At 38.8% G+C, this 15,360-nt stretch overlaps 1 protein-coding gene across 3 annotated transcripts in view; it reads left to right on the top strand.

Moving 5' to 3' along the window:
- Positions 1-6,171: 6,171 nt before the first annotated feature.
- The window catches only part of FUT9 (fucosyltransferase 9), a 171,551-nt gene continuing 162,362 nt past the window's right edge, over positions 6,172-15,360 (top strand). For 2 of the 3 annotated variants that reach the window (XM_059700904.1, XM_059700901.1), the window contains exons 1-2: positions 6,172-6,309; positions 6,792-6,947. The gene's annotated coding sequence lies outside the window, so the exon portion shown is untranslated. Of the gene's footprint in view, positions 6,310-6,698; positions 6,948-15,360 lie in introns of those variants that run through there. The other variant, XM_059700902.1, reaches the window with a different exon arrangement.

The following is a 15,360-nucleotide window of genomic DNA, read 5'->3' as shown; positions in this document are numbered from 1 at the left end:
TAATAAACCAACACAAGAAGTTATTTTACTCAAGAAAATGAAAATAAGATTCATATTATTATCATAGCACAGCCATTTTTTAATATCTTATGAAAGCTGATAAACACAAAAGATAACATTTATGAAGGGCTAACTATATTCCAGGCACTCTTACTAAAGATTTCATAAGCAGTAACTCTTTAAACCATTGCAAAAAATTCCATAAAGTGGATACAACTATTTTATAGATGAGTTGATGAAGTATGTTAATAGGTTTTTCTAGTATAGAAAGATGTTTACATTCCTAAAAAAACATACTTCGTGGTAAGATTGTATTGTTGTTTTTAAAATTCTGCTAGGGTTTTTTTTTTATTAATATTTTAACTAGGATTTTCTATTGATGATACTAAGTGAGACTGATCTAAAAAATCCTATATAAAAAAAGCCCAGTATGCAAATCGACCAAACCATGGACGACCAGTGTAATGACTGGTTGCTATGACATGCACTGACCATCAGGGGGCAGACACTCAATGCAGGAGCTGCCCCAGACCGCAGGCCCCAGGCCAGCCAAGGCAGGTGCCAGCGGCTCCCCCCTCCCCCAGATCACCCCGTCAAGGGAGGCAACTGGCAAGCAGGTGGTGCCAGGCCGGCCAAGGCAGGTGCCAGCGGGGGGCCCCCCAATCGCCCCACAGATCAGCACTGATTGCCTACCAGGCCTAGGGATCCTACCCATGCACCAATTTCGTGCACTGGGCCTCAAGTAGAATATAAAATTTAATCTTAAATATCTTTATTGTGGACTCTTGTGAATTAAAAATACAAAGACTTTTACCAGTTTTGAGCTTCATGTTATCTTCTTGTATATATTGCAATTTCTTTTTTTAAAAAACATATTTTTATTGATTTCTGAGAGGAAGGGAGAAAGAGAGAGAGAGATAGAAACATTAATGATGAGAATCATTGATTGGCTGCCTTCTGCACACCCCCTATTGGGGATCAAGCCTGCAACCCAGGCATGTGCCCTTGACAGGAATCAAACCCAGGACCCTTCAGTTTGCAGAGTGACACTCTATCCACTGAGCCAAATCGGGTAGGGCTGTAATTTCTAATATAGTTATCTTGATGCTATACTATTTGGTACATAATTATTCACAATTGTTTTGTATGAATGTGAATATAAAACAAAATTCTATTTTGTTTCATGATCAAGTCTAAAATATCTATTTTTAATAGAAAATGAGATGATCCTATTTACATTTATTGGTATAAAGAGTATGTTTACTCTTGGTTCTGCCATATTCTTTTATGTTACATTTTTGTTTTTAACTTTGTAAAATTCCTTCACTCTGTGCGCTTTCTTAAAATTTATGGAATTTTTATTTTATTCTTTCTAATTGTTATAATTATTTCTTTATACATTAACTGCATTTCTCTATTTTTAAAGACTGACTGTTAATTTGCTAAAATAAGTAATGATGAAAATTAGTATTTCTTTTTCTTCCTGTCTTATTTTATTACATAATTATTAGATATTATCTTGTTATAGTTTACCTTGGTGTTGTTAAATATGTTAAGACTACTTATTTATTCCTTTATATGATTTTCTTTGAATCTTGACCATTATACAATCAATGCCCTTTCATCCAAATTGTTTAGATATATAATTTTATATTGTCAGGGTCTACAAGATTTATGTTTTATTATTTTGCTCTAATTCTCATAATCTCACATTTCAAATGAGATTCAATGTTTACAGTTAGTACTTGATTCAAGATATCTCCTTTTTATCTCTTAGAAAATTAAATTCCATTCTCTATACTGGTGCTTTCTTGAGGATGGGTTCATGAGAATAATAGTCCATTAGTTCTTGCATGTTCAAATATGTTTGTTTACACTTGATAAACTTGAAAGACTGTTTAGAACAAAAATAACCCTTACCTTACTTTATTTTCTTTGGTATAATTTGGGCTTTCTTCTGCTGATATTAAATGACTATTCTGCAGTGAATGTTGTATTAAAGAATTCTGAGGCCAGTCTCAGTATTTTCCTTTTTAATTTACTGATTGTTTTTGCCTGCATACCCCTAAAATTCTTTATTATATTTAAATTATACTTACTCCACTAGGGCATACCTTGATGGTGATGATTCTGTGGCATTTTCCCCTAGAAATCATATGTCCTTAAAAATAAAATTTCAAGTCTTCTTTCATTTCAAGAATTTTTATTTTTATTTTTTGAGAGAGAGAAAAGAAGGGGGAGGGAGAGAGAGATAGAAACATCAACGTGCCAATGGGCTGCCGCCTGCACATGCCCTGCTGGGAAGGGAGCCTGAAACCCTGCCTTGTGCCGTGACCAGTAATGGAACAGGTGACCTCTTGGTGCCTGGGTCAGCACTCAGCCACTGAGCCACACCAGTCAGGCAAGAATGTGTCTTTTTTAATATAAAATATTATGTTTAAATATTTATTATTTTCCATTATTTACTTTTCTTCTTCAGGTTCTCTAATTATGTACGTACGTTAGATTAACTTTCCTGTCTTCCCCATCTTTTATGTGCTCTCTAATCCTGTTTATCTCTTTATTCCCATTTCATTTTGCTAGTCTTTCTCATTTGTGTCCTCCTTCCCTTACTGTATTTACCTCAGAGTGTCTTTTACCTTGTGATTCTTCCATAGTCATTCTTAATTTAGGATGATTTTAATTTTCTTCTGCTTCTCTCTTGAGTTTTTCCAGCTTTGGGTCATCAGCTCTTACTGTTTCATCAACCACGCTCAAGTTCTTGCATTTGTGCCTTGTAGTTCTCATTCACAGAAGTAATTTCTTCACTGTATCCTTATGAAAATTCATAGCAGAATGCTAGGACAAATTTTTCAACTTCTCCGTGCTAACCTTGTTATAGTGTGTGTTCTTTAACATTTGGTACATTGTGCGGCTCTTCTGTCTTTTCCTATATTGTTTTTGTATTGGTACTGTGGCTGTTCTTTTTTACTCATAATGAACAGAGTTAGTTTTTCTCATCTAGGTTCCTGGGGAGAGGAGAGGGGGAAATAGCTATCTGGGATTTACAAAGTTGTGGTCTTCTCTGCTATGCCAGAGATAGACTGCTCTCTGCAAACATCACTCCTCTGTTTAATCTTTCTGTAGCCCCTCATTACTTCAGACAAGACATATCCAAGAGTGCGTAGGTCACCAGCTCTATTCACTTCAGTTCCCACACTGATTGCTGAAAGTAAGATGTACATTATTGGCAAATCAAGATGAGCAATTCAGCTGCAGAAAGTATGTTTTGGGGGGGTTTGTGATATTAGCTACTTTTTATACTTGCCATGCTTCTTCCTTTCCTCCTTCTGCTAGAGCCCAGTTTCTGTGCCTGAATCCATTGTTAATCAAAGGAAAGGGTCTTTGCATATCACAGTCAAACGCTCACTTTCAAGAATGATATTTGTACCAATGCCTTCTCAGATTACATATCATTGGACCCGCTAACTGCTCTTCTTCTCCTTACTTCTTCTGGGACTTCTGGTTGGTCTCAGCAGGTTTGGCATCTTGTACACACATTTTGAAAACGGCAGGTTATCTACTTCCCGATTGTCCTGAAAATAGAATTTGCATGCTTTTTTAAAAGTTATTGTTTTTGTTGGTTGGTGTACTCTTCAGCAGGAGAAAGGGAAAGCTGCTAATTTTTGTCATCATCTTCATCCAGATTTTTATTCATGTATTTACCAGTACTAATCATATGTATCATATAGTGCATATATAATTTTTCAGAAGTCTCTACAACCTTGAAGACATGTATTTCTCTCTATTTCCCCCCACCAATACGGGCAGATATTAATTTTTAAAAGTAAAGTCTCATCAAAATTTTCACTGGCCTAAAAATTTCCCATTGTTTCCTTTTACACCAAATTCTCTTTCCCCTAAACCTTCTCTCTCCTCCTTTTTTCAAGAACTCATATAAGAACAGGCTATACACATTGCCTAATCATCTGTATGCCTTTTCTCATAATCTTATTGATGTCTCTAATTCAAATTTATCATCATCATCGTTAACACCTTTCTTAGTGAAAAGCACTGTTACTGGCCCATTAGGCTCTGAGTTTCGCAAGGGCACAGTTTCCAAATTTCTTCACAGCGTGTGGATCCCCTGGACCTAACATAGTATGTGCCCCAAAGGGTGCTTATTAATATGTTCAATAAATAGAGGAATTATATTTCTTTTGCTAACTAATTGGCACCTGTGAAGTATTTGCTTAAAGATAGGGTTTTCAATCTTTCTGATTTCAGAAAATTTCAATGTGAGAATTTGTTTTCAACTAAGCAAATTCAAAGGGTCAGTGTTTAAGATGAAGCTTGTTATTTTGCTTATTTGGCTTCCCGCGTTGCAATGCTTAACACAGTATGGCACTAATGGAGATGTAGAGGAAAGCATTTGAAAGGGAGAAAATGCTCTGGTACAGGTGATAGAAAAATTTTCACCCAGCCCAGGAATCTAAATTGAAATCCAATTCTTCCAGCAGAACTAGAATGCCCTTCCATCTTTTATCAGCCCATTGATTCTTGTCCCTGGTGGGCCAAGTGGTTGGGGAGTAGGAGTTACTACTCATCTTTCTGTATTCTAAGTGCCATCCCTTCTCTTGGCTCTTAAGGCATTTGAGTTGGCATTTTTCTCTACCTTTTTATAACCATAAAATGAGACTATACAAATATTGCTATTACGGTGTCATAATCAAACTAGGAGGAAAATAGCACACATTCTAAAAGGCAAATCACCTTAGCAAAGAAGGAATGTGGAATATCTGAGACAGGGATGAGGTAAAATGAAGATTTAATTCTTGGTAATCACTCCCTACACAAGAAGCCACTAATAATAGAAAAAAGTTACTGCTCCCTTCCATAATATAGTCACAGCTGAGAAGACTTGGAGTCAAATGAGTTGTAGTTTTCACCAACCATTTTCTATCTAGGGTCTTCTTTGAAAGAAGAGCATATGGTGACTTTGCATGGTGCAATGCTGAACATCTGGAGACACATGTCTGTTAAAGCTGACGTGTATTAGGAAAGTTGGATATCTGTTCTCTTAATGAGAAGGTGCTACTGTTATTCAGATTATCAGGTAGATATGAAAACAAATATTTACACTGGCAGATATACTCCACAGGAAAGATTTTAGTAAGTTGTAAAATACAGACAATCAAGCAATACTTTCATCACCAACCAATATTTATTTTTTTCTCATGTGAATATGGGAAGAACTAGAGACTTTTCACCAATATTTGGGTATGTTTTATTGAACTAAAAATGCTTCTCCATACTTCACCATTCTCAGTAATGCAACTATTTTACTGTGAATACACTTGTTATATAAGACATACTTAGTTAAAATAAAATGCCTAATTTATTCTAAGGGCTAAAATCCTTTTGACTTTAAAAAAAATGACTCCAGTAACTGAAAAACTACTAAAATAACAGCATACAAACAAATCGGAAACTCACTCTAAGGTACTCACGGAGAGTAACCCGATCACTTTATATTAGGTTATTTAAGGAGAGTTTACTATTCTTCCCCCCAGTCATATATTTTACACAAATAACCTATTTGCTCCCTACCTACCCTCAACTACCAAATGGAGACTATGAAACAAAAATGTGCTTCATGGGAATCAGTCGATAATGACCCGATTGTTTTTATACTTACTGAAAGTGTGGATTCACCCCTTCTATCTTGTAAGTGCACACGCGCTAAATGCAGTATCTATTTTCATGGGACTCTGTAGTTTGCAAATAAACAGGACTGACTCATAGTCTAACGGAGCCAAGAAAATTCACAATAGAAAAGCGAGGCCAACCCTAGAAGAACTGGCATGAAAATGAAAAGCTATGCAATAAAAAGATTGAGAAATATTTCGATTAAAGTGTTAAGCCGTCCTGGTTTTCTAGGATGTTGGGATAAAGAAAGAGGTGAGCCAAGACGTAAGGTAACAGGCTGCCCCTGTGCCATGGTACTGGGCAGTCGGGTCATAGGATTTCCCCCCCTTTTTTTCGTTTTTACCTCATTCGATGGTCAACCCGGCGGCAAACAAATACTGCCGCCTCTGCCCAGGCGATAGCTCCAAGTGGCAGGCGATGGTGGCCTGCATGAGCTCCCAGCCGGCTTCTTCTGGCCGGACACTTTGTGCCAAAGAGAGCAATAGGGGGACGACGCAGATGTCACGGATGCACAACCATGATCATGATCTGACCAGAAAGGGGAGAGAAGGAGAGCAGTGGCCTGGGATCACTGCCCGGGAGCCGCCGCAATGGAGCGGTCCGCGGTGTGTGCGCGCACAGGTGCCTCAGGCCGGGGGCGCCGAGAGCGGCCGGGCCGCCTCCGGGGCTCGGCATCCTTACCAGCGCGCAGAAGCCCCGCTGCCGCCCAGCCCGGGGAACAGCCCCAGCCTGAGCCTGGAGAGGAAATCCCAGGGAAAGGGCGCGAAGGGAGAAAAAGGGAAGGGGTGGTGGGGGAGGGGAAGAGACCCATCTCATCAGAATTCCTCCTTCCCAAGCTCTTCTGGTGGGAACCTTTGATGGGTTCGAGCGCGCCTCCCTCCCTCCCTCCTCCTCTCCTCTCTCGGTGATCATCTCCCCTTCTCCCCACGCTCTCCCCCACCCTCTTCACTCCCCTCCCTCCCCGCCGCGTGCCTCCTCCCCTCCCCCTCGCCGCCCTCCCCCTCCAGCGGCAGTAGCTCTATAGCCGCTTTGGCGGAGCCGGTGATGGGCAGAGAGCGCGCGCCGCGCAGCAGCTCGGGATCCACCGCCCTCCCCGCCCGCAGCTCCCTGCGCCCCCGCCGCCGCTCTCGCCACCTCCGTGTCCCCAGGCTCCGGTCCCCCGCCTAGGACCGCGCCGCCGCCACCCGGCCCTGCCTGCCCTGCCGCCTGCGCCGCGCAGCCCTCGCGCGCGCCCGGATGGCGCTTTTCTCCCAGGACCGGTGAGTAGCCCGGAGGGCGCAGGGGATAGGGCGCCGCGGCTAAACGGGGAGAGAGCGTGTTTGCTTTAGGAGGTACCACCAACCACCTGCTGTGATTCCTCTACCTCCAGGCAGGGGTCTCGGGAGGGCTGCTCCGTGGTCCCCGAGGGGCTGTTTGATTTCAACTCCACCTGCTGGCAACCTGAGCCCCTCTCCCTCCCGGGCAGCTCGCGGTCTCGCCTCACTTCCAGCTCTTACCCTAGCAGCAGAGGTGCATGGACCCAGCCCTCCCGTTATCCCGAACAGGATCCTCTCCGTCCTCACCGCCTCTGCGTTCCCCCTTTCTGATTTCCCGCTTCTGCCAGCCCTCCCATGCCCCCATCTGCCAGCCTGCACCCGGTCTCGCACTGACAAAGCCTTCTCCACAAAGTCCGCCCCCGACCCACCTTCCCTTTTTCCAAAGCCTGGCTTCTGAGCCCCCGCTGTCCCGCCGTGTCCCTTCGCAGAGCAATTGGTCCTCCCAGTGAATTCTGACCTCGATCCCTTGACACGACGGGGCCTCTCCAGCTTTCTGACGGTCCCCGCAGGAAACTGACACAGACACGCGGTGGTCGTGGCTTCTGTAGAGTTACTTAGTGTTTTTATCGGCACCTGGGCTCTTTCCGTTACAATAGAGCGTGGAAAAAAAGACAAAAACAAACCTTTGGCGACTAAACTTTTTGTTATTGTTATTTAAAAGAGCACAGCCATTTACAACGTTCAGATTCGTTTTATTCATTTAGAGGCAACTTAGCTAATAACAATGAACGCCCCTATTTACCTGTTTTTCCGGAATCGGTCTTAGTTCCGGGTGGAGCTATGCACCTACCTGACTAGGTAATAAATCTCCTTTAGCAACAACTCAATAAAAAACCCAGCAACTCTTACGATTTTTTTTCTTGAAAGAGAATAGAGTAACGCCAAACTCATCCTTTGAAATCTTCTTTGACTTTGCAATAAGCCAAAGCCCTTATTTACCTTTAGGTTTAGTGGCTAATAGAAGCAGACAGTAGGATCAGAAAACGTACTGAAAAAGGCGAAGGCACTGAGTGGGGGCTCCGGGCATAGTGTAGTATCTTAGCATCCAGTCTTTTTTTGTAGAAGTTTTTTTTCCGGCAGCAGCCCTTTCTTTGGAAACCCTGTTTAACGTTTCGGTATTTCTAATTGGCCTGAGAGAAAAAGGGGGAGTTGTGTTCAGGGAATGAATATGATCAAGGGAGAGGAAGGAATGAGTGAGCACAGGGAGAGACTATTTAAATACTAAATTATGTACTCCTGACTCCCCATGTATTGAAATCTCCAAGACATAATTACCCCCCACACAATTCGTGATTTAGTTTTTCAGAGAAGTGACAATATTATTGATTTCTGTATGTTTTACTGGTCACAGGGCTTATGTTCTAAGCAATGCAGATAACAGCATTCAGAAATGGGTGTCAGAAACTTGAAAAGGTGCCCCATTTGGGTATGTGGTGTGTGGGTATAAATTTCCTGGTAATAATATTATTATTGTTTTAAAGAATTTTAAAGAAATAGGAATTGAATTGCCATTGCTGCTCTCCCAGTTGATGGAGAGAGAGATGTGTGCTTCCTCCCCTTACATGAGCAAGTCTCTGCTCCACAAGGAATAGAGAGGGAAAGTTGAGCAATGTGTCTAGTGAGGATTGCCTTAAAATCTTGCCTTCTCAAAAGTCAAGAATTTTAAAAAATTTGTTTGAACTCAAACTATATCTGAGCCTTTTTTTCCTCTCTTTTCTTTGTAGACACAGGCAAAAATGCAGTGAGCAAGTCACTCACAAGGATGGTTTTGTAAATGTGGAGAACTGCATCCAGAGTCAGGAGGGGTTATGATTAATGACTTTATCTTTTGTTTTTTACATTCAGAAGTTTTAGTTGGTAAGATTTAGTTTAAGAAGAATATTCAAAACTAAGCATTAAACCTTACAATTACTGCTAATGGTCAAACTGGTCATCTAGGAAGATAGATAATAGGTGAGTTATGAGATGAATAAAAAAATCATTAATATTTTTCCTCTAAATGCTTTTATCCTTTGGAGAAAAACGGAGTGCTTACTATATGCAATAGGTCCAACAGTAATGAGTCTGTATTGCAAAAAGATACATCCCAATTGAGCAAAAGGGAAAGCAAGGAGCAATGCTGACCTTGATCAATTATTGCCCATAATTGTGTAAATGATGAGTTCAAGACATATATGCTCACATAATTATAATTATGTCAACTTCCAAACAATGTCAGAATTTCTCATTTCTTTTGTAAGGATGTATGTTCATATGTACATAATATTAAAATAGTCTCAGAATTGTCAATTAGAATATAAAAAATTAATCTTTAATAAAATAAGCAGGAATTTTTGTAAAGAATGTTTGGTGAGCTGGAACTCAAGTTCTGCCTCAATTTAATGTAGTTGTCATTTTTAAGGCTATGTCCAACGGCTGACTATAATAACACTTGGGGAAACAAGTCGTACCAATATTTGAATGACATATCTTTGAATATCATTGTTGTAGCTTATAATGCTCATAACTATATGCCACCTAGAGGATGGGATAGGTCTAAATTAAATGTTTACAGTGGTAAAGAATAATTTTAAAAATCTTGGTCACTGATATTTGCCTTAATTGATAAATACAAAAGAAAGGTTGTGAAACCACTGGCAATATGATAAACTTTAAAATATTTATTTTAACTTCACTCACTTATTATATTTCTTGGAAGGGAAATATATTAATTTTCCACCCATAAATGCTTTAAATTTACAGTTACCCTATTTGCAGAAACTTGAAAGTCATTCCAATTAAATGAAAAAAAAATCTTTTTTATTCTTACAGTTTAAAATACATTCAAAATAACAATTTATAGCAACTGAAACCTTTAACCAAAAATTCAGAACTGTAGACTCATAAGTTTTTTTAAAAAATGGCAAAACTTTAATTTAATTACCTTGATTATTAACACTGCAGGGGGTAGGGAGTGACTCCTAAAAGAAGGAAGACTGGCAACTGGCACATTTTCCCTTCTAGGCACTCCTAGCTTTTTCCTTGACTATTATTTTTATTTTATCTTTTCAAACACAGACAACTGCTCCAATGTTAAAGAAAGTTACAGTGAACTTTGAGCACTTGTATTGGTGATGCTTGCTAAGATTTAAGAACTCCAACAGTGAGAATCAGATGATGACCTTGGTAAAGAGTAATGTAAAATTGTGGGAATGATATAGATTATTTCACCAATAGCCTGCTGTGGTTTGACTGTTCCATGTGAAACCATTTTTGGCTTAGGTGTGGAGAAGGGGGTGGCTGAGGAAGGGAAATTAGGCAAGAGAGAAATAGAAGGAATAAAAAGATGTGGATACTTGCTTAAATTCTTTATTCAAGTAAAAGTAACTAAATGCAAATTCCATTATTTTGGTATTTGGGATAAGAGCTGTTTTCCAACTTGAATTTTTGAAAATGTCTTCTTATTTACAGCAATAAAAACACAATTTTAAAAATAAAGTGATGCACTCATTTTCTTCATTAAACCCTAGGGATTATAGGCAAACTATTTTATGTAAACTAATTGACGTAAATACAATTCTAGACAAATTTAAAAATAAAATCTTAGAAGAAGGGGAAAAACAAAACATACACACACAACCAAAATTACAATATTAGGTAATTTATTATCTTATGATGGCAAGATGATTCAGTGGAGCGATCACTAATATTTTCATAGCTTAGTATATATCTCTTATATTTTCCTATTTACCTGTGTTGATGTATTATTCAATTTTTATTGATATTTTTGCATTTTTATTTATACATTTAGAAAAGTTTGTATATTACAAATGCTTCAAATTTTATGAATTCAAAATAATCTGCAAATTGTACTTGTAGGTATCATATTATTACATAAGTGTTTACAGATGGCTTTATTTTCTATTGTTATTATATAGTGGAAGGACTATCACAAAAAACATTCTCAAAGAGCAGATAAGCAAAATGAGTATTTCAAAACCAGCATAATGATTCCACCAAAGTTTTACAACAATGCTGTCACCCTTATAAGATCAAATCTCATGTACAATTAAAATTCCTACAGAAAAAGAAGCAAATTTAGATTCTTTGATTTTACATGACATGGTGTGAAAATCATATTTCTTTAGCTGCAAATGAAATGCTTTGTATTCTTAATGGAATAAATCACAGAATGTAGACATCAATTAGAGGATGTAGAGGGCATTGCATTTTCATTATTTTAATAATAACTTAGGTTCTTAAGTAGTTAATAGAAACAGAACTAGAATCCAGGTCTCCTAACTCCATGCTGTATGTCTTTCTATAAAATCTCTATGCATATTTAATCTTTTTGTCACCAAAAAGAATGTTTGTGAATCGTGTGTTTGGGTTTTTTCTTTGTCACTGTAGTCTGTGAATACATCAGGTGGTCAGGGAAGATACATTTGTTTCACAAATTTCCAAGTCTGCAATTACAAATTTTGGCATTTTTAGCTTTCTTGTCACTGATGGCCAGAAAGATCAGTGAAAGTGAATGACTAAATCAATGGGGAACCATAATCATAAATGGGTAAAAAAATAAACTTGCAAATGTATTCTTGGTGATATGGCTCATCAGTGTCATCCCATCTAAGAGTAACATGTAATATGGATTTGCATCTATATGGAAGAACACTACATTGTTTAAGTGTGGTGTGTCTGTGTTGATGAAGGTAGGGGGCTGTGTGGCTGCTTCAAAAGCAGAGGGGATGGTTATCTTAGGAAATGACCTTCTTTTTTTATTGTTGTTAATCCTCGTCCACCCGAGAGAAGCGTCCAGAGACACATCTACTAGTTGTGCCCTTCTCCAGGCACCGCGACCAGGGGGAGTTGAGCCTGCAATCATCTAAGACCAACTGCTCCACTCAACTAGTAGTTATGCCCTTGACCAGAATCAAACTCAGGACTTCTCAGTCCGTGGACGAGGCAGAGTCTCTTTCCACTGATCCAAACCAGCTAGGGCAAGAAATGACCTTCTTTTAATTAGTTAAGATGCAGACTTAACTGAAAGGCTACCATAACCTAATTTCTTTGGGATCTAATTTAGCTTCCACTTATTGAGGGCCTCCTACTGGCAAGATCTGAAGTGATGACTACAGACACCAGGATGAGTATAATGCAGGTTCTGACCTCAAGCAGCTTACAGTATAACTAGAGAGACAGATAAGAACAAACAGAAAGGAGTGATGGGATACCAGCTGGCATTAATCTAGGGCATCTACTATATTACTGGACAAGGTGTCCAGAGGAAAAAAAGACTACAACTTACTCTTAATATGCCTTGCCAAAATGGATGGCGGTATGCCATGACAGTGTTGGCACAGAAATAACCCCCTTTAAAACAGCATATGTTTACATTGATTTCCATATTATTTTAACTTTGAGAAAATATTGTTTTTTACAATGTAAGAACTTATTATGAATTGATATAGGATTTCTCACACTAATGAGTGGTTATTCAGTTGTTGTAGCTCATAGGGTCATTTTTTGAAGGAAATTTAACTAATTTTACATTTTAACATAAGTTTGAAATATCAATTTTGTCTTTTAAGGAACCTAAACCTTTAAGGTTCATTCAAATGAAATACAGAAGAGGGAGTAAATGGAAGCAGCAAACAACATTTTGTAGTATTAAAAGTTAAGAATTAAAAGTTCATAAACTGCTTTAACAAAATATATTTCAATTTAAACAGGCAATTTTAACTCTCTGTATTCCATTGATGCTGATAGATATTTATTGGGTAGGTGTGACTATATGATGCAAAGGGACATGGGGCTGTTAATGATAATGATGGCGTCATTGCCTTGACCTGGAGGAGACAACTATTTCAAGAGCCAATCCTTGCTGATTTATAAGACCTAGGAAGGGTCTTGAATAATTGATTTATTATTTAAGACCTCTGACTTAAGCATGAATCACTGATTCTAGTTCCTGTTCTCCAAGGGCTGCGTGAGGGCAGTCAATCTAACTTGTCTTATTTGTCCACATCAACAACCTGGTGGCGTTTGTCTGTCCCACTGATTGGCTAAGCAATGGTTACAGAAATGGGTCTGGGAAAGACAGGCAGAGGTGTTGATAAGTATTTCACATGGGAAATGAAGAAACTGGAGACATCCCCTGCTGTTTCTGATACATTGCTTGCTTAGATTAAAGGGAATATAGATCAAATCATGGTCAGAGCTGTCTGTAGGGATGGCAGATTCAGCAGAGAGTTAAATTTAGGACACTTGCAACAGTTTGGGAGAGCCATTTTTTTTCATGTAAAACTGAGATGCCATTGGAGCCAGGCAAGCTGACAGCTTGAGTATAGCATTTCCATTTAGTAAGTGTGTCTGTAGGACCCTTTCTCACATTGTTAGTCATTGAGTCTGAGTTGACCCATCCCCAAAAGAAGATGGTAGGTCAGAGAGTCATAAAACCTTCATGGGTAAGGAGTTCAATTTTAAAAAGAGCTCAGTAGCAAGCTAATAGCTACTTTTCAAAAGATGTGTACATGGTAGGGGTGTACCCCCTGTGCTAGGGAGGTGATCCATCCAAAACCCCAAAGGGTGAAGGCTCTCTCCCCTTTCCAGAGTTTAGTCACAGAAACTTATATCTCACAGATCTTTTAGGGATGTAGGGCCCCAGATGTAGAGAGCATACTACAGCTTACTGGAGAGCTGCAAATTGTGTGCATTGATTTGGGTGTCAGTTAAAGGATGCCAATTTTTGGATTAGCTGAAATGAAGGTATAAGAAGAAATGTCCAAGTAAGGCACATATTTTCTTTAGTACCCAAATATTCCTGTGAGGCGTGGGATATCTATTTTGTTGGTTGGAGTTGAACAGACCACAGTTTTTCTTTGACTACCAGAGGGATTGAATATTGCAAATCTGCCCATTTAGTCCCAATAAAATGTATTTGACAAGCAAAGCCCTGACTTGTCTGGGATTATCAGCCACCCTAGCTGGTGGAAACATGATAACACCACAGTCAAGGCATTGCTAACATTAGCTTTTGACTTTGTCATCAACAGGATATCATGATACAGTTAAAGCTTTGTACAGTAGAGGGTAGAGGCACACATACTGCCTACCTGACTGTTGGCAAATGGCAGAGGAAGTTAGCTACTCCTGGAGATAATCTGTAGTAAATTTGGGAGTCACTACAAATGTCTATTGGTGGCCATAGAATGTGAGTTGGTATTTGTCCTCAGAAGCCAGTAGGATAGAAAAGAAGGTATTGACACCATCCTAGATAGTAAATGAAATGTTTAGTCTGGTAATAGATTCAGTTACATGAGCTGTTGGTGACAATCCATTCTTAGCTTCAAGTCCTCAGTATTTTTCACTGCTCATACTGGGCTGTTGTATTAAAACACTGCATCTCTTGCCTCCTATGCTGTCTTCAAGTCTGTAATTGGGGGTGTGGTTTCCTTTTTTCCTCCCAGGATTTTATACTGTTTCTGTTGGACCATGTGGGGAGAAACAGGGAGATGAGTAGAAAGTGATTTACATGTTCCATTAGTGTTTCCCTGTATGTGGCCTTTCCCAATGGTGATAATCTTCTCAGGCACTTAATGGGTGATGAAATGTAAGCATGTAACACATTAATTCCTACCACACAATTAGATGTAGAAACAACAAAAATAGTACATTCAATTGGCCTAAAGTTTTCCATACGAGATCTTGTTAACTTGCCTTTCCCACTGTGAATTCTAACTTAACCCCTACTAGTTGAAGCTGAGTTCCATAAATCTAGGTAAGAGAATAACTTGGGCATCCACATTAAACATATCAGTACAAGTTTGATTTCTTTGCCTCCCTGAAATTCTCCAGCCTACTTAGGTGGTGCACATGTCCTTTGATCCCTGTTGGAGATAGGGATACATTGGCCTATAATTGTGCTTCTCTTTAAATTATATAAGGTGTCCCCCAAAAATGTATGCACACTTTAATAGCTGATAACTAACTTAATTTTTACTCCTTTTCTAGTTTAACTGATTTGAAATAATGGGTGAAGCGAGACTAAGCTATGAACAAAGAAGATTTATCCTAAAGTGCCACTAGACTTTTTTTTAATGGGGATACACAAAAGATAAAGTTTACAGTACAAAACTGGTCACAATTGTTGAATTGAGGGCATACAAATACTGAACGAAATGATTCTTGATGGTTGTGATTCCATTATTTCACACTATCAGCAGTGCCTGGACCAGAATGGTCATCAGTTTGAAAATAAGCAATGAAATAAAAAAATTTTTGTAGATTCTTTTAAATTTTGAAAATTAACTAATATTAATAAGCAATGACTTTATAATCATTCAAAGTCTGTATATATTTTTGGAGGATACCCTGT

Source organism: Myotis daubentonii, chromosome 6 (assembly GCF_963259705.1).
Source record: "Myotis daubentonii chromosome 6, mMyoDau2.1, whole genome shotgun sequence".
Classification (NCBI taxonomy): Eukaryota; Metazoa; Chordata; class Mammalia; order Chiroptera; family Vespertilionidae; genus Myotis; species Myotis daubentonii.
The sequence above is the reverse complement of the archived record's forward strand: the minus strand, read 5'-3'. Positions and strand labels throughout refer to the sequence as shown.